Source organism: Corapipo altera, unplaced genomic scaffold (genome assembly GCF_003945725.1).
Source record: "Corapipo altera isolate COAL_440 unplaced genomic scaffold, ASM394572v1 54, whole genome shotgun sequence".
Taxonomy (NCBI): Eukaryota; Metazoa; Chordata; class Aves; order Passeriformes; family Pipridae; genus Corapipo; species Corapipo altera.
In genome coordinates, this window is record NW_020884902.1 from 3,237,334 (window position 1) to 3,258,969 (window position 21,636).

A 21,636-nucleotide genomic window follows, 5' to 3' on the forward strand; every position below is an offset into this window, starting at 1 on the left:
AGCTCCTTTGTTGTTTTTTTTTTCTCAGAGGCTTTTCTTAGCTACGGTTGCACAATGACATTCTGACATCATGGAGGTCAATGCAGATACTAAAGTGCTGTCGTCTTTAAGGAAAAAATAATTTTGAAACATAAAACCAGCAGAAATAGTAATTAAAAATATCACATCACCTACTTAATGGCTTTCTGTTACCTTCTGAGATTAATAGCATGCATGTTGTTCAGCCGCTGCATACGTTAAATTGGTATCACCCTCTGCAGAGACTGCAGGAGTAATTGTGGGAATTAGATTTTTATGAGTGTCAAAAAAGGCTTATTTTCTGGAAGACTTAAAAACACAATAAAATATTTTGCATGTATAATGAAAAATATGCAAAGAGAAAAACATTAAAAACTACTAATCTGATTTTTTTAAAACGCCTGATAAGCAAAAATGGTTCTGTTTTCATTGTCACTGTGTCTCCAAAGGGAGAATGAGAGAACCATGCTGCAGTTTACTATAACCTGAATTACCTTCCCAGAAGGCTAAACCAGCAGGTGAGGTAAAACAAACCATAAGATCTACCTGTTTAAAGAGTAGAATCTCCCCCACTATGTCAGTGACTTCTCTCAGCTCCCTCTCCTTCTACCTGCGAATACCGCAAGCTGATGCCCAGCACAAGAGCAGAATTGTGAAGATTAACATGTTAGCTCTGAAAATATTTCACTGAAAGAATTCTTTAGGTAAATAATATTTATCATATGTATAAGAGAATATACATGGTTTCTGGCCAACTGCAGAAATAAACAGCTCCTTGTGAGGCCAGATTTGCCCAGAGAAGCGCTATCTTTCATTCGACCTGCCAATATGGCTGAGAAAGAAAGCAGCCAAATTTTCATACACATATTCTTTCCCTAGGAACCTGTGTACCTTATGATTTATTTTTTTCTCTAAAAGAGCACCACTTTTTAAAAGTGAAGACTAATATCAAATATCGTGTTAAATCAGGAAATGTTGCACAGCAAAAACTAGGCTGCTGTACGTACGTATTCATTTCTTGTAAATATCAGACAATCTGATTTTGTTTCCCCCCCCCCCTTTCTTTTTTAATGATTAAATAGGTATCTGTTCAATTTGGAGGTTTTTCTTTGGAAAGTTATTTGGCATTTTGTTCTCTTTCATTTTAAAGGCTGGGAATGAGATGATCCTAACAGTCAGTGCTTTAAAATATTCAGAATCCCCTTCCATAAATAGCACATCTGTCACAGAAAGGGAACCCAGCCAACAGAAAGGCAGATCAGACCAGCAAAAACAACTGCTATTGCAATGCATGATTACAAAATAAGTTAGGATTTTAGCAAGCCTTTATTTGTATTTTTGTTTGGTTTGAGCCTTTTTAATTAAGAGCTGTCTGATGCCACCATATATCAACTTTAAATGAAGAATATTAAATATGGCTTAATTTTGAGGTTTATTTAATGTTCATCTCTTAGTCAAATGTATACTGTCACGTTAGTCATGCCCTGTTTAAAACCACAGTGAAAGCTCCTATAGATTTCAAGAAGGGAAGATTTGGGCTGTATTAGCAGTTTGTTAAAGCATGATATTATTATTTCAGAAGCCAGTGATAGTTTTGTAATTTTCAGCAGAAGACTGATTTCTGTGGAGTCTTGCAACAAATATGTCTGCTCCTGCATTCCTGAGGTCAGCATTCTTAGTCTCCCAGAGAAGTACTGCTCTGGGACAGACACAGCAAGGTGTTTTGGCTTGTGTGATTTAGGAAACATTAAAAGCCTGCTGGCAGTGAACACAGCAGAGGAATAAATATCTCACATGGAACAGGGGAGTGAGTCTGTCGAAATCTTTATGCATACTTCTTGCTTTCATGGGCAATTTTCAGTGCTTAATAATCACTTTGCAGGCTTAAATTTGCAATGATTTTGCTTCAGATTCAACCTCATTTCAGTTCAGAAAGCAGATTCTGCGTCCTTCTACAGCTTCACAATACATGCCGTGGTAAATAAACAAATTCAAAAAGTTGCATTTGTAAGTTGCACAAAGTAGGCCCAATTTTTCAAGGTAGAGATATATTCATATTTTATGTAATTTCTCACTCAGCAACTTGGATTTAAGCTCTAACATGATTTGTGCCAAAACTGTTCCAGTCCCAAGGCATTGGCTCGCTTGAGTCCCGACTTCAAAATTCCCTGCCTCTGCTGGGCCAGGAGTGTCTCTGTCCATGCTATGAGCTTGTGTCAGTTCTTTATTCAATCAGCTTAAAGTCAGGCTATTTCAAGTATCCTCACTGGATCTCACAGGCCATTTGTGCTGCCTTTCCCACTTTCAAGCATCCTACTTGAAAACATGCTTCCTCTTCCTTTATTTATCATCACTTATCTCTCCTCACATACTATAGCTTATCAAAATTGGTGAGGAATGAAGACTTACAGCATCACTTTATATTGCATCATCCTCCTTGTGGTACATGGTTTCTTAGAGGAAAAGTCCTAGTCCTCCACATCAGTCATTTGGCAAAAGGAGATAGGGTGGGGAAAGAAAGACACATAAAGTCCCTAAACCTGTACTGATTTTTGTCTCAAAAGTATTGCCACACCTTGTCTTCCTAAGAAGGAAATACAAAGGGCACTTGGGTAGGCTGGGAACTCTGCCAAGCACCAACCTTGTAGCACTAAATATCTGGATGAAGATTAGGTGACTTTGAGAAAAAAAGTGACAAACACAGTTTTATACGGACCAGTTCACTTCTGTCTTTATTCAACACACATCCAAGCTGGACCAAGGGAATAAACTGTCCCTCTAGCTATAGGAGACATGCTGGATGTGAGAGATGTGCTTAATAGTAATGAACATGCTTAATAAGTGAATGAGCAAACATATATACACTTGGGTTCGTTGACACCTTAGAACTTACGGTTTTGTTTTTGTTTGTTTCTAAAACAGTTTGTCAAGTAAATGAGCAGCATATGGAAGTCAAAGGATAGAATCAACCCTGGCCCTCAAGAAACTGTAGTGAACTACTTGGTGATACAATCCCTGCAAAGCAATGACAAGGGGTCATGAAGCACAGCTGGGAATCCAGGGTGGGTGTTTCTAAAAGGCACACCAGAACCAGCTACAGCCTTTCAGCAAACCTGCTCTTGGAATGACTCTTTTAGCCTCTGAATTTAGCTGTAATCAATTATATTTGTCTCTTCATTCCACTATTGCCATTGCAAAAAACACATTGCTGGTGAATACTCAGTTTGAAATTAAGAGTTATTTTGGAAAATTAAAAACCCACACCCTTTATTATGAACTAAAATTCTCTGACCTAACACATTCAGGAAGGCATCCCTATACCCAGGCATTCAGTCTAGTCATTAACTTGCTGGTCAAATGCCTTCTGTCCAAAATCCTACTGCTACATCCTACACAATTTAGAAGCTACCTTCTTCAGTACTAAAGCTCCACTTTGGGCTGTAGAAAATAAGGGGATGGAAAGGAAAAAAGGACTCATGATAGAACCTCCACAGTTTGCCTTTCTAGAGCCAAAGTAAAGCACATTTGTACCTGACCCAGCCAACATGCCCTGGACTTCCATTTGTGTACACAGGGAGCTTAAGTTGCCCCAAGGATACAGACTGACTCAGCTGAGTGCTGACAGTTTTCCCAGACTTCCCCACAATTCCTTCTGTGTCTCTGTATGGCTGAACAAAGTCTTCCATTATTTGCCGGGACAGAAAACAATTGTTCTTAGTTATTCCTGTAATGATTTACACACCTTCATTTTTAATTGTCACACTCCCATAGACAGGCCACCAAAAATAATATATAAGCGGTTTAAGATGCTGTTCCTGTTAGATGGGGTTGAACAAAAAGCAGAGCAGCATTTAAAGGCATTTCTTTTTATAAAAGGCAAATACAGAGACTCTACAAAAATAGCAAGTATCTGAATATTCTGAAATGTATTCTGAGATACTCCATTGTATCCGTGTGTTATGAACATGCATTATGGGCATGCCTAAACTGCAGGATCACAGACAAGCCATGTACTAAGATATACTGAGGTACTGTATGGGGTATTTTTGTGAAATGCTTCTAACAGCCACTTATAGTCTAGTACTCTATACTATAAAATCTTTAAGGATTAGAACACCTGGGATTCACTGTAAACAAATGGCAAAGAGAATTTCTTTAAAAACTGTAATACTATCCATAGTATCTGAAGAAAGTGATGCCTTTATAGATATTTGTGCTCACCTTTACAGTTGTATTTTTGTATTTTCTGTGTAACATGACACTCAAGGTAGTTAGCAATAATAAGTGGCTTTGCCTTGCTTTTTCTCAGAATAGTGCTTTAATTACTGATGAGTGCAGTCCTCTCCATCTAATTCTACTTCCTTAGGCCCTATTTGCTTTCTAAACTGCTGCCAGACACTATGACAAAGGTTTCAAATTTCTGTCTCTTATCACGCCAGGCTAATTCACATGATTAGTGAATTTAGGTATTGTATTTTTATCAATTTTACTTTGTTCTTATCAATTCTATTTTTTTCTCTACTAAATGGCACAACTTGCTTGATGCCCATACCTGCAGTTTTGTGCTTCCCTTGTGTTGATCAGCACATCCATGTTTACATCACCTATTTCTTCTCTTCCAGTTTTATGGGGCAAACTTTTCTTTTAGAGAGTAAGAGACTCAAAGATTTGATATGGAAAGAGGCTTCACTCAGTCACATAAAATCCTGTAGAGAGATTACAGACATTTAAGCTGAATCATTCTCAGCAGTACTAGGCAGTAGACAAGAAGAGCAAATAAGAATTAGGTTTGAAAAAAGTAGGTTGTAAAAAAAAGTAGTTTCTCAAAGCAGTCAACATAAAATCTATTCAGCCATTTTACATTTTCAAATCAGCAAAAAATTTCCTTTTATAAACACATGATTAAAGTTAATTCTGAAACATATAACTTTTAGAAGAATCAGGTCTGTGAACATAATCTCTCTCTCAATTATTGCTTTTTTTTTCCCTGTAAAGCTTTAGTAGGGACTGTCCAGCTATTTTGAAGAACAGACAGGATGAGAATAACACACATTTCTCATTATGAAAAATAGTAAGAAATAATTTTTGAACAGTGCAAGTACTGGAACAAGCAGGAAGCTGGAGTATGTCAGCAGAAGAGAAAATGTTTTGAAACTCCCAAGAAAACTGTTTAGCATTTGATAAAATAAAATGTCACATAACAGGACAGAGAAATCTCATTTCCTAAAACCCGTGTGTATAGATGACTGTCTCACAGCTCCAAACAGTCTAACAAATGTAGAACCAATGCAACCAAAAATCCATTTCAGACTTACATGCTCAAGCTCAGCTGTTCATTATGCTGCTAAATGTGGGCTGTTCTTTGAGGGCTGTAGATCTGCTTGAATCATTTCTCCCAACCAGTCCAGTTGTGAAGCTTGTTCCTTCATTTTTTCATCTGCTCCTGACAAATGGGAGAGGAGTTCTAAGTGAGTCTTCCCGCTGTCAACCTGGGATGTGTAACCAAAACCCCAGAGCATTAACTCTGAACCCCAGACTGCTGAACTTTTCCTCAGTGGTATCGATTGAGATTTGTCTACTGCCACTCCCTTACACAGTTGTGACTGTTTATCTTCCTGACCACACAGGCACCTCATTTTAGGAAAGCTGCACAAATCACAGCTCTCTGCAGTCTGAACTAGTTCAGCTGGAACTGAGGTCAGTGTGAGGTCCTGTTTAAAAAGCTTTCAGTCCTAGATCACTTACAAAATTACATAATTTCTCTTTGCACAAAGTCCACAGCTCTTCCATGTTTCAAAACTGAAACTGTTCTGATGGTTTGAATGAATCAGGAAGATAAATGCACACACTAACACAGAGTTGTATCCCATTAACTCCTTGGGATTTCAATGAAATTTAGGAACTGGTGAGCAATGGTAGTGCTTTGTTAGAGTGCAGTAGTACAAAAGGCTCTATTAACAATAATAATACACTTTTACAGCATGTTTTATCCAACAGTCTCAGAGATCATTACAAACATTAATTGAGCCTAACTATAGCCTGTAATGAATTAGCATTATTATGCTAATTTTATGGATGGAAAGAGAAAAAGGCAGAGAGGTTAAATGATTCACTCAGGAACCCATAACCACGTGCTCAAGTGGGTTATCCCAACCAAGAATTGCTGACAGACAAATGCAAGTGAGATGTCAGATACAAACATTATAAAAGGCTTCCAAAACCATGACATAATTGCTGTGAGGAAGTGCTCACCAGCAAGGAAATAGTGTTGCTGTGGGCTTACAGCAGGTAATTTTCTTTCATTCGTTCTTTTATTTTGAAATTCTCTGTGGACCTTTGCAAGATCATTCGTAAGCACCAAGAATTCCTTACCGGTTATGTTGGTTTACCCAGATACATACCTAAAAGTGGGAGGATATTTTAAATAATGGCCATGAGGCCTGAATCACTCATCTGTGTTACTCACATCAGTTGTAACTTCCAAGAAGAGGACAACATGACTGCATCCGCTTTTCTTTAAAACATCAAACTGGATATAGAAAAGAGGACAAAACTGTTAAAATAATAAATTGTCTCTCCAAGAACCATTCCAATCTCCTTCAATATTTTCAGCTCTTAAAAAAAACCACCACCAAACAACAAACATTTAAAAGCTGGCTTGGACTCCTTTCCTTATTGAATATCCTGGAAAACACTTAATCTGGCACTCATTAAGCTTAGTCTGACTTAATGTAGCTCACAACAAGAGGTATAACAGGTGCATCTTTAGCAAGCATCAGGGACTCTATTCCAGACAAAAATAATCCTTAGCCTTTCTTCCTCCCTTTGTACCATTCGCTTGCTCCTTACTTACACTGGCAGTTTGTTTCATGTGCCTGCTTGGTTTTACTAACCTTTAGACTGCTTTTTCAATCATTCCTAATACGTCCATGATATTTGATAAATTTTGGAACTTCGTAAGTTTCTAGAATACCACAACTGTTATGCAAATGTATCTTGTTAGTCCCAAAACAAATACTTTTAATTAAGTCCTCATTATTAATGGCAGAAGAAAGCAAATGTTCTTTTATGAATATCCAACAATAAGTAACCAGTAATTAGTGAAATGTATTTTTCCTCTACAACATACTGAATAAATTCTCGATTATTACCATTTTCTCCTTCATTAATCTTCTTAAAGGTTTCTTACCTGCTGATGTTGAAGATGCCTTTATTTGCTGGGCAGTTCTGGCTTTATCAGTTTCTGTGAAAACTTTTCCTTCTTCCTCATTAAATAAAAGTTAAATTAGCATAACATAGGAGCTGGACACTACAGACATAAGCAAATCCAGACTAATTAACTGCAGTACAAGCTTATTCTCCATTTCCAGCTAACCACCATTTTCCCTGTTAGCAGTATGGTCAACAGTGAGAGCTTTCTCTTGGAGATTTCACTTAGTGCCTTAAGAATTTCCTCAGTTAACATCTTCTGAACACTGCTGGTTCAGGTATAGCAGTCATGATATTACTTCCATGCTGGTTTTGACAGAAGAGGACATTTGGAAAGAACAATCAAAATGCTGGGCAGTAGAAAACCCCAAAAACCCCAATCAGTACTAAATGGGCTCATCATCAAACAACTGAGTGGGCAGAGCCAGGCACAGAATACTTTGGTTTTGACCGTCTCCTCGTTCACTATGAACTGAAAGTAAACCCCGTGACCAGCACCTTTAGGTCTACATAAATGTTTTTGCTGTTTTGTTTAATAAAGGCCTAAATAAGCACAGCTCCGTCTGCATTGCCAGTTGCAGGATGTAAGTGCAGCAGCACCTTCCTGCCTGAGCTAGTTTGGGCAGTGACAGAAAGGAAGACACGTCATCATCGCTCACTTCAGCCTAGGCCAGTCACAAGAATTCCTGAGATCCCAGACAGACCCCTAACCTTGGTGATCTTCCAGGCTTCCACAAACACTTGAGGCTGAAGCTGCGTCAGCCACTCTTCTCCACACAAGTTGCTTGTTCCTTCCTCAAGTAAAGGGGTCGATCCATTCTTTCAAGAATTAACTGCATTACTTTTCTTAGTCCTGGTTCACTGCCTTGCTGCACAAACACTTGTGCTGGCACAAGGAAGAAGGGTTGGAACATATACCTGTGGCTGGGGAGGTGGTGTGACTCCCTCTTTTGGGAAGAACTAACACCACCTTCATTGTTCCTGCTACCTCTTAACAGAGTCTTGTAATTAGTTTAAACTGGTAGGAGCCAGTCAGAGATGACACTGCTCCCAGTGCCGGGTCCTCATCAGGGCCGACTGCTCCCCAGAGACAGGGAGATATATCACAGCAAGCAGAGCAGATGGCTCACCAGACACCATCCTACTGTCCTAAAATAAGGGAGCAGGGCAGGCTAGGGACAGTAGCCAGGGCCAAACCAGGTCATCAGGCAAGCTCATGGCAATGAGGCAGATCCAAGGTCAGGCTGAGCAGTCAGTCTGCAGGTCAGGGTCAGACACAGGTGGGTCTGTGATGCCAGAGCAGGGCTGAGGTCAAGCAGGAAGCGGCCCAGCCTTGTGACCACCAGCCAGGACCATAGTGACAGGAGAGAGAAAAGATCAGGCTGCAAAGTCAGTCCACAGGTCTGAGGCCAGAACAGTCCACAATGACCCAGATCAACAGGCACAACCTACAGACAGGCACAGGTATGGCCGTGGTAGAAATAGGTACAGCTGAACTTAAATAGAGCCTCTGGGCCCATGGGCAGGGGTGGGGGGTGAGGGGGCAAATAAAGGCTTATTAGTGCCATTAGGGCCTTGACAGTCCTATTCTTTCCTCTTCCTTGTGTCCTGTTCCTCCCACCCTCCTTAAGTCTTAGTGCTTGTGAGGCTGCATGAGGAGCCAGACCAGCGAAGTGCAAAAACTGTCTTCTGGTAAGTTATTTCTGGTTGTCTTAGTGAACTTATTCATCTCCCTACACTGCAGTATGAACACTAGAACTGGGGGTGTGGAGGCAGCTGGAACATGTGGCTCAGGGCTGAGAATCAATAGATGGTGGCAGATGTGGCAGTGTAGTCCAAATGGGGTCTATGCCACTTGTGAAACTATACTCAGTCTTCTCTGAGCGTGGAATTTCACACTGCAGTCACCTCCTAATTTAAGAGCAGGTGTGTTATTGCAAGTGTCTCTGCTCACAAACATCATTATGGAATTGATTCTGTTAGTTAATTTAATTTTTTATTTATATAGCTCTCCTAGATGACCTACATGCAGCTGGACTAGATGGTTGTTGTGGTCCCTCCCAACTGAAGTATTCTATTCTGCAGACACAGCTGTGGGTGTACTTGTATTTGTCTAAAAGTGCTAGAGAACACTCACTGTCTCTAAGAGCATAGTCTGGAGAAGAAACATTAAAATAAAGGAGAACCATTCCCAAGGAAGAAGAAAGGGAAAAGAAAACAGTGTATTTTTTTAAAAATCAGAGCTTGCTTTTTCTTTCCACCCTCCGTGTAATAACCCAGCAATGGAATGCAAATTAACATTCATGGGTTTTTTAAACAATAGCCTTTGTGTTCTGAACCACACTGACAAAGCAGAACAATCCAAGCAAAACATGATCACAAAATCTTTTGCCAGCAATGTGCTAGCCAGTTTTGTTGCAAACATCTAAAGCTGCGAGGGAATCTGTTTTGGAAAGTAATAAAGTAAGTGTAGCTTCTTTTTAATCAGCTGAAAATCTATCTAATTTTTTCTCAAGCTGAATTTCAAACTGTTACATCACTGCAAATTCCATTAAGTCAGTACGGTCCTAGGCTCTAGGTCCAGGAAGCCAAGCTGAATGTATACCAGCAAGGGCAGAACTCAATTTCCAGGATTTTTGTTAAAAATGAAGCAAAAATCACCCTGCTCCACTGTCAGAGACCTGACTACTCACTGTGCTTGCAAATACAGAGAACAGGATGTATCACCAACACCTATTACCTTTTGGTTTGAAGACGCTGAGAGAGAATACTCGTGATATACATGATGCCAGCTTGACTTCCAAGTGGAAACACCAAAAGTTAAAAATACATGTAAAAGCATGCTTTCTCCTGAGAAATCTAAAATTTGAAAAACTAATTCTATGATTGCAGTTATAGCTGGCAGATGTCTGCTCCTGTGGAAGAGAACTTACCTGCTGCTCTGTTAAACTGCTGTGTAGCCTCTATTTAGACCAAATCACTGTTTCCAATTCAAATGTGTAAAATCTCCCAACCTGTCTTTACACGTGGGCAGAACCACACTGCCTAAGAGACCTTCCTGGAACTAGTGTTGAAAAGCTTTGCAGGATGGTAGAACATTTGTAGTGAAGGTGTTGTGAATGAGTGGTCTGTTGGTATGTTGGCAACATAGTATAGCAAACTTGAGAGTACACTGGCTCTGAGAGATTGTCCCACTCAGAGAAGAGGACAGAAAAATACTAGTGGGATGTCAGATACATCACAGTCCACTGTGGCCCAGGAGAGCTCAAAGTGTCTCACTTAGGACCATCATTTATGGGATCTCAGGGGAGTTGGCTTTAGTTATAGTAATTTTCCATCCTGGCTGCAACTGGGGTCAGCAATTTTCTTTGAAAGTTTGATAACAAAAACGTTGTTCCACTCAAGTTGTTATTTAAGCAAGACAAGATAAGTTTCCAAGGCTGTTCATTAAAAACCAGGAGCTTGTTAGCCAACGTAAGTTCCTGGAAGCAGTGTTTCTGGTAAGGTCAAGAGGACCTTAGTCCAGGTGCTGTTCATCAAGGCCGAGGCCTAACAAGCATTTCTGAGATCAGAGTGTGGCCCAAGGAGGGGAGGAGGATGCACTGCCACAGAAGGCAAGCTTGAAGATACGCTCCAAGGTGTGTCTGTTTACATCCTCTGAAATGATAAGCATCAACAGCTGTCACCACTCTGAAATCCTCTGTGTAAATCACAGAAGATATCCTCTGCATTAGCAGTGGAGAATATATGAATATCATAGCCAGCAGTAACAATCATAAGTCAGTGAAGGGAAAAGGATCACCACAAGGCCAATTGGTTTCTACGTGTCTTTCTTCTACACAGCATGTGGTTCTCAGCCATCTCTAGGCTGTGGTTACTCACTGTGGGTGAGCAGGTTGGCTGCTGCTGCTGCTGCTGCTGCTGCTGCTGCTGCTGCTGTGTGAGGTTCTCTGCTGCTATAAAATGGATCAATGCAACTGGACAAGTGCATAGGAAGAGCAGGGACGAAACAGCATACTGTGCATTATGCATTTAAAGCATAAAAGCGCAATAAAGCAAAAGTAGCAATTTTAGAACTCTCATAAGGGATAAGGGGAAAAAGTCAGAAATTATTAACAGCCCTCGAGTTCTTGCCTACTTGACAAGGATTCCACTGGCATTACCTCTTACTTTGAAAAAGTACCTCTTACTTTGAAAAAAGGATTTGATGATTCTGGAATGTTTAGCATCTTGTTAAATATAACATGCTGAGTATATTTGTTTGAAAAGGTCTGTGGTTGCCTTAGCTTGTGATCTCTAATCACCTTACTATGATTAAACTGCATAAAATCTGGTATTATCTAAACGTTTATCAACTGGAATTTAACTGCAAACTCTGCCTTTAAAAGATACCGACATTAGTATGGTTATAACAGCCACCATAAATCTGCATTAATGATCTACTCCCAGGGCTGTAACCCCAAAGAAGCCATAGAAAGAGAAAACTGAGAACTGCTTCCTGGTATACAGGACCTAAGACCCTTTGCCAGGGCAATAAGTGCTTGTGAACAAGACACTCAGAAGAGAGACCCCCTCAATCATTCACTTGTGTTACCAAAATTCTGTAGAGACAAGAGTTTCCACTAGTGTTCAGGTTTCACTTTGCAGTTATTCTAAATCTGGGCCTGTATTTGCAGTGCAGTTAAGTGATACTCAGACCAATTCATGCTGTGTTACTCCAGCCTTCACATGACAGCACTTTTTTCCATCTGTCAGCTCGGACTTTCCCCACCTCCCTGTAGCAGGACTCTTCTCATCTTCTCTCTCCTCCCCTGCTTCAACACTGTGCATAGCAGCATGAAATATGAAAAGCAGCAGGATTTCAATTTATTTATAGTGGAAAAAAATTAGTAATTAAAAGCCACATATTTGTTGTTTTATTTTCTATTATTTGTCTGAATTAACGTTTAGCTTCCATTGGATCCTATGGTATTATATAGTTTGTTGTCATATTTTTACATAGCATTCAGCGATGTTGAAATGTGTACCTCTCTAGAAGGCCTGTTCAGTAGGTGTGAATGTATTCCTCAGAGTTCCTGTGTTGTTTTTGACATCCTGTGACGTTTCCTTCACTGCACTCTCGGTTTAAACAAGCGCGGTCCCGGCACCAGCTCAAAGGCAGCCCAGCCCAGCCCAGCCCAGCCCAGCCCAAAACCCCATGGTGGCCGCTCCAGGCACAGGCAGCACCAGCGTCCCGGTCCGGCTCAGCTTGCACACAAACCTCAGGCCATTTCTTTTTGCCAAGTCATTACTGGGATACCATTCTCTCCTTATGTTATACTGCGAGGCAGGAAACTCTTTTCCCCCTCTCATACCTAACATTCAGGGCTCATTCCAGCTGGGAAAGTGGAACTCGTTATCAGCTGGCTTTAGTTTTCAGTCCCTGGGCTGTACTTATGACAGTACTGGGCTAAAATAAAGGCCAAGCTGAAAACAGCTAATCTGCTGCCTGATCACGGAAGAGACTGGCAAGTGGTTGGGCTCATACTTCCTCATTTTTTTTGTACTTTAGGTTGCAGTGGAGTATCTCATTGGCTCATCTAAACTCACTGCTAAACAAGCAGTCTTTTTCTCCTCCTTTTTCATCTGCTTGTTGGATTTGCAAAAGCAAGACTGCATACACAAGGCCACTACTTTCAAATTTAAATGTCACAAGTTAAGCATGTCAGTATGTAGTGAATGATACAGTAATGCAGCAGTTACTGAAACTTTATCCTGAATACAGTGCAACTTTTTTCCCCTCATCATAGTATCACCGGACAGGATTTGGGATCCTATTACTAGGAAGAGTATTAGCATTTATTTGAAAATGATTTTTAGCTTCAGAGATATATATCAAAGCATCAGGATATGCTTTACCCTGAAAGGTTAAAAGGCAAATGAACACCAGATTCAGTTCCCTTTAGTTTTATAATAATTTAAAAACTGACAGTTCATTCATTTTATGAATGGGTCTCTTGGGGTTGACAATGCTGGAAAAATTTTCAACAAAAAATTAGTCTAGTTTTTCATATTTCTATGCCTAGGTAGCTTCTCTAAATATAAAACCTCAAAGATTTAATTAGCTTTACTTCACTCCAGAAGGCATCGTCCGGACTTTCCAGGGTATACAGTGAATGTGGCGAAGCAAGTAAAAAGATATTCATGTCCTTCCCTCAAGTACACTTTTAGAGGTCCTTAAAGAACAATGTATCAGCATGGTTAGGTCAAGAACTCATTGCTTTAAATAAATAAACAAAAAGATTTTGTGTTCCTACTTTTTGACATATTTCAGAATTCAACAGTAAAAGGGAAAAAATCACAAAAAAATGGTAGCTTGCTAAAATCTTAATAAAACTTAATTGTTCTAAATGTAACAAGTAAAGACAAAATAGTGTGCATATTTTCAGATATTAAAAACAGTTCCGAAACTTGGTTCTGCAAGTTGATTTTGCATTTGGAAAGGCTGTGATTGGAACTTACTCTACTGCTGTTATTTTCCTATCTAACAGTGGTTACCTTCAGATGGATTCCATCATATTCTCTATAATCATCATTTTTACTACAGCCCAGTGAAAGTAGGTTTTCATTTCTTTTAAAATAAATCCTGGTTTAGATCTCCTTTGGCAAACCTGCAGCATTCCCAGATGGCAGCTCATACTCCTCCTTCTGCTAGATCTTGTTTCATAGTAAGCTTCATAGCAGTAGGGTCATAATAATAAGGATATGAAAATTGTTAAAGGAGTCAACCAGTACAACTTCCTTTGAGTTCCAGCCAGTGCCATAAAAACACTTTGTGCAGGATATCCAAGTCTTTCTTTCTGCTTTATTTTACAGTGCTGACAGTTATAATTTTTAGAAGGTGGAAGAGTTAGAGTTTTACATACAGGATCAGTCACTCAATAAACTAAATAGCTCCTGTGTAGATAGAGTTGCCATGTGGTGAGAAAGTGCCTGTTGAATAACTTGGTTTGCAGCTCTTTGTTTCTCCAACCATCAACTGCAGGTTTAAAATATAGTGCAAATAATAAAATAAGAAAACTGTAAAATAGTGTTTTCAGGGTGTCTTCCAACACCTGTTATTAGAAGTAGCAGAAGATGCAAATTCAGTTGCAGTCCATGAATAATAATAGTTTTTCTGACCTTTTTATTTGACTTATTTAAATGGCCATCATGTTTTTCTTCTCTGCAGAAGAGGCAGTAGTTAATTACAGTGATGATTATAAGAACTACAATTAAAACAATTCCAGCTGTTCTGACAAAAGTAGCTCCAGGCAAGGTTGGCCACGAGGTTCTGTTTTGAATATATATCTTGAGGTCTTTCTTTTATGCCTTCTAATAGTAATAGGCAAATAGCTTTGAGCTTCGTTATAATCTGAGCACAAATGATGACCTGGCATTTCACTGGATGCACCGGTGGTAAATACTGCAATGACCAGCATATACAGCAAGATACTGGTGAAGTGCCATCAAAGTTAAAGTTCTTCTACCACTTGCTCCTTGTACTCCAAAGATTATCCAGATTACAAATTGTGGAGTTCTCACATCTCGTACTTGTACTGTATAATAGACAGCACCGGGTCACAGAAGAGAAAACAGAGGGGGTGATGGCACAGGAGAAAATACTGAACTTCTTTCTTCATTTGAAAGCATTCTCAAACTGTCTTTGCTATTAGCAACCTATGTGAAATAATAACAATGAAATAATCTGTGTAAAAGAATGGCTTTTACTACATTTTCTATATGCAGTGATACTGAACATTTTCCTTCTAATGAATTAATAAACATGTTCATGATCTTTAAAGGCAGCTCTCAGGTCCTGTAAAAAAACCCAACCCAAACCCCAGAAATATCATTATCTGTACAGTGAGCTTGGTGCTATTTCTCCTCACAACCACAAGCACAGTTAGCAGCTATTTACAATAAGATAGCTTTGTCTGCACACAGCTGACTTTAGTGTAACCTTTACATGTGATATTGTTTTTCATGGCTGAAATAATCTCATACCAGAACCTCTAAAGCATATCCTTAACTGTCTCCTTTTGATGGCCGTTTAGCAGAAAAATGAATATAGAGAGTACGGAAATGAAAAACATCCTTATAATAAAAAGCACCATTTGTGAAAATTCTGTAAACTGACCCACAGAATCACAGAATGGGTCAGGTTGGAAGGGACCACAGTGGGTCATCTTGTCCAACCTCCCTGCCCAAGCAGGGCCATCCTACAGCACACAGCACAGGATTGTGTCCAGATCATTCTGGAATATCTCCAGTGAGGGAGACTCCACACCCTCTCTGGGCAGCCTGTTCCAGTGCCCGGTCACCTGCACAGAAAAGAAGTTCTTCCTCTTATTCAGGTAGAACTTCCTGTGCACCAGTTTCTGCCTGTTGTCTCTTCTCCTATTGCTTGGCACCACAGAGAAGAGCCTAGATCCATCCTCTTGGCACCCCTCCTTCAGAGACTTGTATACATTGATGAGGTCCCCTCTAAGTCATCTCTTCTCCAGGCTGAACAGGCCCAACTCCCTCAGCCTTTCCTTCCAAGAGAGATGTTCCAGTCCTTTAATCATCTTTGTTGCCCTCCGCTGGACCTGCTCCAGGAGCTCCATGTCTCTGTTGTACTGAGGACAGAACTGGACACAGCACTCCAGATGTGGCCTCACTAGGCCTGAGTAGAGGGGCAGTCTTGACCTGCTGACAATGCTCTTCCTTATGCATCCCCGGACACCACTGGCCTCCTTGGCCACAAGGACATGCTGCTGGTCATGGACAGCTTGTTGTCCCCCAGGGCTTCTCTGCAGAGCTGCTTTTCTGCAGGTCACCCCCAGCCTGTGCTGGTGGCTGGGGTTATTCCCCCCCAGGTGCAGGACCCTGCACTTGCCTTGTTGAACTTCAGATGGTTCCTCTCTGCCCATCTCTCCAGCCTCTCGAGGTCCTTCTGAAGGGCTGCACAGCCCTCTGGGGTATTGGCTGCTCCTCCCAGCTTTGGGTTATCAGTGAACTTGCTGAGGAGGCATCTGTCCCTTCATCCAAGCCACTGATGAGTAACTTAAACAATACTGGGCCCCATATAGAACCCTGGGGGGCACCCCTGGTGACAGGCCTCCAACTAGACCCTGTGCCTCTGATTACAGCCCTCTGAGATCTGGCTATTAACCAGTTCTCAACTCAACTATTTCATAGGGCAAAGCAAGAACAAACAAATAAAGAGAATAAGGTGCTCACTGAGCCTTCTGGATGGTCCCTCAACTGGCAGATGGGTAGTGCAGGGAAATAAACTTGTAATGCAATCACCCTAATGGCTAAAATATATCAACCTCCAAAACCACAACTCTAGAATCTTTCACAAGTACTACATTTATTAGAAAAATAAGGTACATTGCTGGTAGTATGTATCTGGCACTTAGTATGACATAATCTGCTCTGAATGTCAAATATGTAAACAGATGTCAGTTCTGAGCAGTATTTAAGATAAAATTTTAGTCAGCAGGATATGATTTTCATTTAAACATAAATTTACTTTGCCAATTGTCACTAGCAACTTAAAAAAGCCCCACATATAAAAAATATGTAAGTATAAATGTTATGTGCACAGAGTCTTTGAAACTGTTCTGTTGTAAGCATCAGTTCTCCACAGAAGTTTAGCTGTCTCAGAGCCTTATATTTCTGCTATTTCAGTGTCTCCCCAACCTCTAATATTCTCTTAACTGTATATAAATGCAGATTCTTTTAAATGCAGTCTTAAATGCTGGGTTTCCTTGAGGTAACTTGCAATTTATTCTGTATATGATATTCAGACATCTTTAATAGATGCTCCCTGCATTTAACCAAAGTATACATTACTGAGAAGACTGAATTTAATAATTTAAATGGAGAACCAAGACAAGCACTCAAAGCCAGGTATTTCAGAGGCAAGAAAAATTCTGCAAATGAACTAAGGAGTCTCAGCTTTGTCTGTGTGACCATCAGTTAAGAAAGTACATATGTACACAGACACAACAGTTTAAGCACTTCCAAAGCAGTTGGGTAGTTTCAGAGCATAAGTCTTGTTTTTGGAAGTCACACAACAACTTTGAGGGGAGCTTTCACTTTGCTCATGGCTACTGTCACTTGGCTGTCAGCCGTAGGCTCACTACTGACAAGCAGGTTTCCAGGCTGCTTCTGAGAGTGCAGCCATAAAATTAAGCACTTTATTAGAAATTGTTAGCCACAGAATTAATGTATTTCAGACTAAGCATTTTAGAAGGAGAGTGTTAGTCACACTAAAATACTCATGTATTTTAGTAAGGTTGGAAGTTCTCAAGGGCAAGTTTATAATTTCTTGTAACGATTTGTTACAGGCAAGAATTTCGATAAAACAGAGACGGATGCTTGCACCTGTGGAGAGACTGATAAAAGCGAGAAAGAAGATGAAACAGCCCAGACAAGACTGGATTTAGGCCTTGAACCAGGTCCAGAAGGCAGGAAACTGTGTCAGAACCAAGGAGTCAAGAGAAACACAAGCGATTCGAGGGGGGCGTACTGTGGGGGAGAACGGGGTGGGACAGATGAGGTAATCCTTGAATCTGTAGTTAGAAAGTTGTACACATTTATGAAACCCATGTGATTTGGGGTGCATCCTTTGGGATTTTTTCCAAAGCACCTGGCACCGCAATAAACTTGTGTGCTTTTTGGCTTTCTATACTCAAAACGAGTCTAGAGAGTTCCTGCTCTGACTTTTCAGCATCAAGAGCACAATGGCCTCATTCCTATTACAACTAAGACCAGCCTGTGCTTGGTTGTTAGTGAATAAGCCATAACACAGGCCCTGCATAGAGTTTCTGACTTGACAAAGCCGCATAGCAAGACTGTACATAATTCACCTGCAGTTACCTTCTTCAAGAACACTTCTAAACACAGACAGACATGTATGGGGCAGAGTCAGCACCTCCTTCCTGACTCTGCAAGCTCAAGAAAGTGACACACAGTCTCCATAAATATACGTGGCCTTTGGGCACTTGGAGAAGAGATAAGCATTTAAAACAATGACACATGCTGCAAAAAGCCTGGGGGAAAACAGAGCAGGGAGGTTTATTTTGATGATTGTATAAGGTGAGACATTGCATGTGTACTAGCTTTTCACAAAGAAGAGAAACATTGAGGTTGTTCTTTTATTTAAGCAGAAGGGAAGGCAGTGGCCAGTGACTACAGCTTCCCTCCCAGGGGGCTGACTCACCACTTCCTGTCACCCTGTTAAAACTGAGGCATCACTTCAGCTACAGCTCCAGAGCTTCAAACTACTCCACACAGCCCAGCTTCTGTTTTTACTGGAGCTCTGTGCAGTTACACAGCTTCAGTTCAGCACTGTCAGTACTAGTGGATGAGTTATTTTTAAAAGGTACTGCATTGTCACAAATCAGCCTCCTGGTCTAATCTGTTTAGCAAATGGTGCATTTAGTTCCTTCATCCATATATATGTGTATAAATGTATATATATGCAGCAGGCACTCAACCTTCCATTTGTTGTGTAGAACGACGAACTCATTGAAGGTATGCACTAAATAAGCAGAAAACTGCTATTGTTTTTGTTAGATTACTCAGAATACACATGGTAGAATTAAACTACTGACCCCTGTGGTTGTCAGGGGCCCTAGAAAGTCAACTTCATATGTGCATAAATAAGGAATGCTTTGCTTAGTCATTTGTCTGTCAGTTGGGCATTTCCTATGTAAGGGCAAAAGAAAACAGTGGTTAAAGGGTCTTCTCTGCAGTTTAGATCTGTATGCTGATTTATGTTAGTCTGCAGGCATGGGGCCTGTTTGCACAAGTCTTTACCCACAACACACAGAAATCTTCATCTTGCAGACTTTCCAATACTACAAAAGCTTAAAGAATGTTAACACTGAATTTGATAAGAAATGAAACCTGTTTGTGCATCAGCAATGTTTATACATGAAGTTAAAGCTTCAGTTTAAAAGCACCACAGATTTCATTTGGACTTTTTAATTAGACTATCTACAAAAGTAAAACTCTTTCATTTTGGGACTTATGCAAAATAATAAACCCATTATATATGTTAGTTGTATTATTTCAGGCACTACCAATGGGCATTACACTGATAAAGAAATCAGTAAAGATTTAAAGGAAATTAAAATCAGATTACCACTCTACCCTGTCTTATCCTTTCTTCTATAATTGCTACGTTCATTGACTTTCAAGACTCCATACTAATTTTCACTAAGCATATTTGGAAATATTTAATAATCTGAAAGTGATGTTTAGTCACTGCGGAAACAAAAAGATTTATAATACTTATCTATTTAGCGTCTGAAGTGGTCTGGTAATGCAAATCAAAAGGAATACACACCCAGCAGAAGCAAACTCCACCTTCTCAAGAGGGGCAGTCCAGTCTGACATTCAGGACCCCTTATGCTCTTGCTGCTTAGCCTGTATGGTGAAGTGCCCATACCTCAGGAGCCTGAGATGGTTCTTCCTGCAGCCAGGAATGCTGCTGTGTGACATGAGAAGGAGCTCCCCTTTCCACAGTGGGGGCAGGTGTGCCAGCAGTGACTCTGCACTGTCTGCAGTACCCAGGGGATTTCGCCTACCTAAACAGAGGCAGCTATGGAATGTCACACATTTCAACCACTTTGTGCTCCAGAAAGAAACATCTCCTTATTCTGACAGCCCCATCATATCCGACAGGCCCCATATGGATGTCTTGGGCAACGCAGGGTGGTTTGTTTTTAAAGACACTGAAGCCTCTATTTAGGAAACTGAAGTTCATCCCAAATAGAACTGTATGAGCAGCTCTGATTCTGGCCTGATTCTAATTGTAATCCTGATACGGAAGAGCCTTCAAACAAGGAAAAATGTGGATTACAATGTAAGATCCATCACTTGCTAACAGGTCAGACTGATGTTCAGATAAGGAACTTCAAAACTGTCTGTAATGTCACAAAGCTGACTGCATCTAATCATATTGCACATTTGCAATATGCCTGTTGACTGTTCTGCCATGTATGAGATACAATACCAACACACCAGCAGGAACAACATCTTGTGGCAAGACAGGACTAATACAACCACTACATTGTTTAAAGACAATTATCTCTCTACAGTGCAGAAGTGCCTTATTTACTTAAATCTTGATGACATATTTCCTCCCAGAACTATTATGTATGTACCCCAAATGTTCTGTTATTTATGATCTAAACTCCTGATACCTAGGGTTTTTTTTGTTTGCTCTTGCCTGGGACCACTATGATCCTTCTCATATCTCACAACAAAGGAAACCGAGCTGCCTAGAAGGATACCATCTGATTTCTTTACTGTGCCTAGATGCAAAAAACTACCAGAGACCAAAGTACATGATGCCAGAAAATTATGTATAATTCTAGCTAAAATAATGGACTCTCTTCCACTGAAGCCAAAGGGTACTGCTGGTTTCAATGGGACAGGACTGGCTTGAGATGGATGTATGGGAATTGATGCTGAATGCTTTCCAGTTTGTGTTGTAGTTTTATTCAGACTCGTGAGAAAGAATGTTGTTAGCTATAGATAAAATGTTTAGAAGATGGGACACATTCAAAAGTATTTTGGTTTTGTACCAATGATCTATTCCAAAATTTAAGAAATATCATTTGAAGAAGGTTCACAATACAAATGGAGTATAGGAATATGGTGAACTTAAATTATGAGAATGATGAACTAAATATAATTCAGAAGTAGGAAAATTTTATAAGTTTGAACTTACTGAGGCAATAAAGACATATATGACTCAAATCTTAGGGAGCAGACTGCCTGAAGAATATTAAGAGTAATCTTCAAATATATCTTGCAGAGTTTAAGTATAAAAGCATATTTCTCAGAAATAGGGTTTTTTTACTACTGAGATAAATAATCTGTGGTATTTCCATTCTTTTGATGTTTAGCCTACTGGGTATAGTTTCATTCTTTGAGTGTAACACAAACTGTAGTCTTAAATTCATCCCTTTATTGATAGGAATTTTATGTGGGGAATAACCAGACTTCTAGTTGGAAAACAAGAATTTAAAAGAAAGATAGCCATTTCAACAGTACACTAATGCCTACCAACACCTGATAATTAAAGGATAGTAACTTGACTGTATATTCAAAAAAAGTTAACCCACCTTGTACTTTTTCTCTGTTGAAACTGGAGTAGTTCATGCATCTGTTTCCTTCTCCGTGTTGTTAAAATACTGCAAAAGAAGCAAGAGAAATTAAAGAGAAGCTGTGGAAGAAAAACAGAAGTGGCTTGGAAAATGTGGGTGACACAACCACAAAACCTCCATATTTTCATCAAAATTTTGGTCCCAAGCCTTAGAATGACAATAGTCTTTTCCCCAAAGCAGATGTTTATGGAAGTCCTAAATAATTAGCTGCAGCATG

General features: G+C 40.0%; 1 long non-coding RNA gene across 1 annotated transcript; it reads right to left on the minus strand.

Moving 5' to 3' along the window:
* Positions 1 to 4,223: 4,223 nt before the first annotated feature.
* On the minus strand, positions 4,224 to 21,450 carry LOC113950628. Its single transcript, XR_003528811.1, has 4 exons — positions 21,378 to 21,450; positions 6,485 to 6,547; positions 5,334 to 5,461; positions 4,224 to 4,724 (listed from the first exon to the last, which is right to left on the minus strand). It is a non-coding gene; the product is annotated as an uncharacterized LOC113950628 (long non-coding RNA).
* Between the last annotated feature and the right edge of the window lie 186 nt (positions 21,451 to 21,636).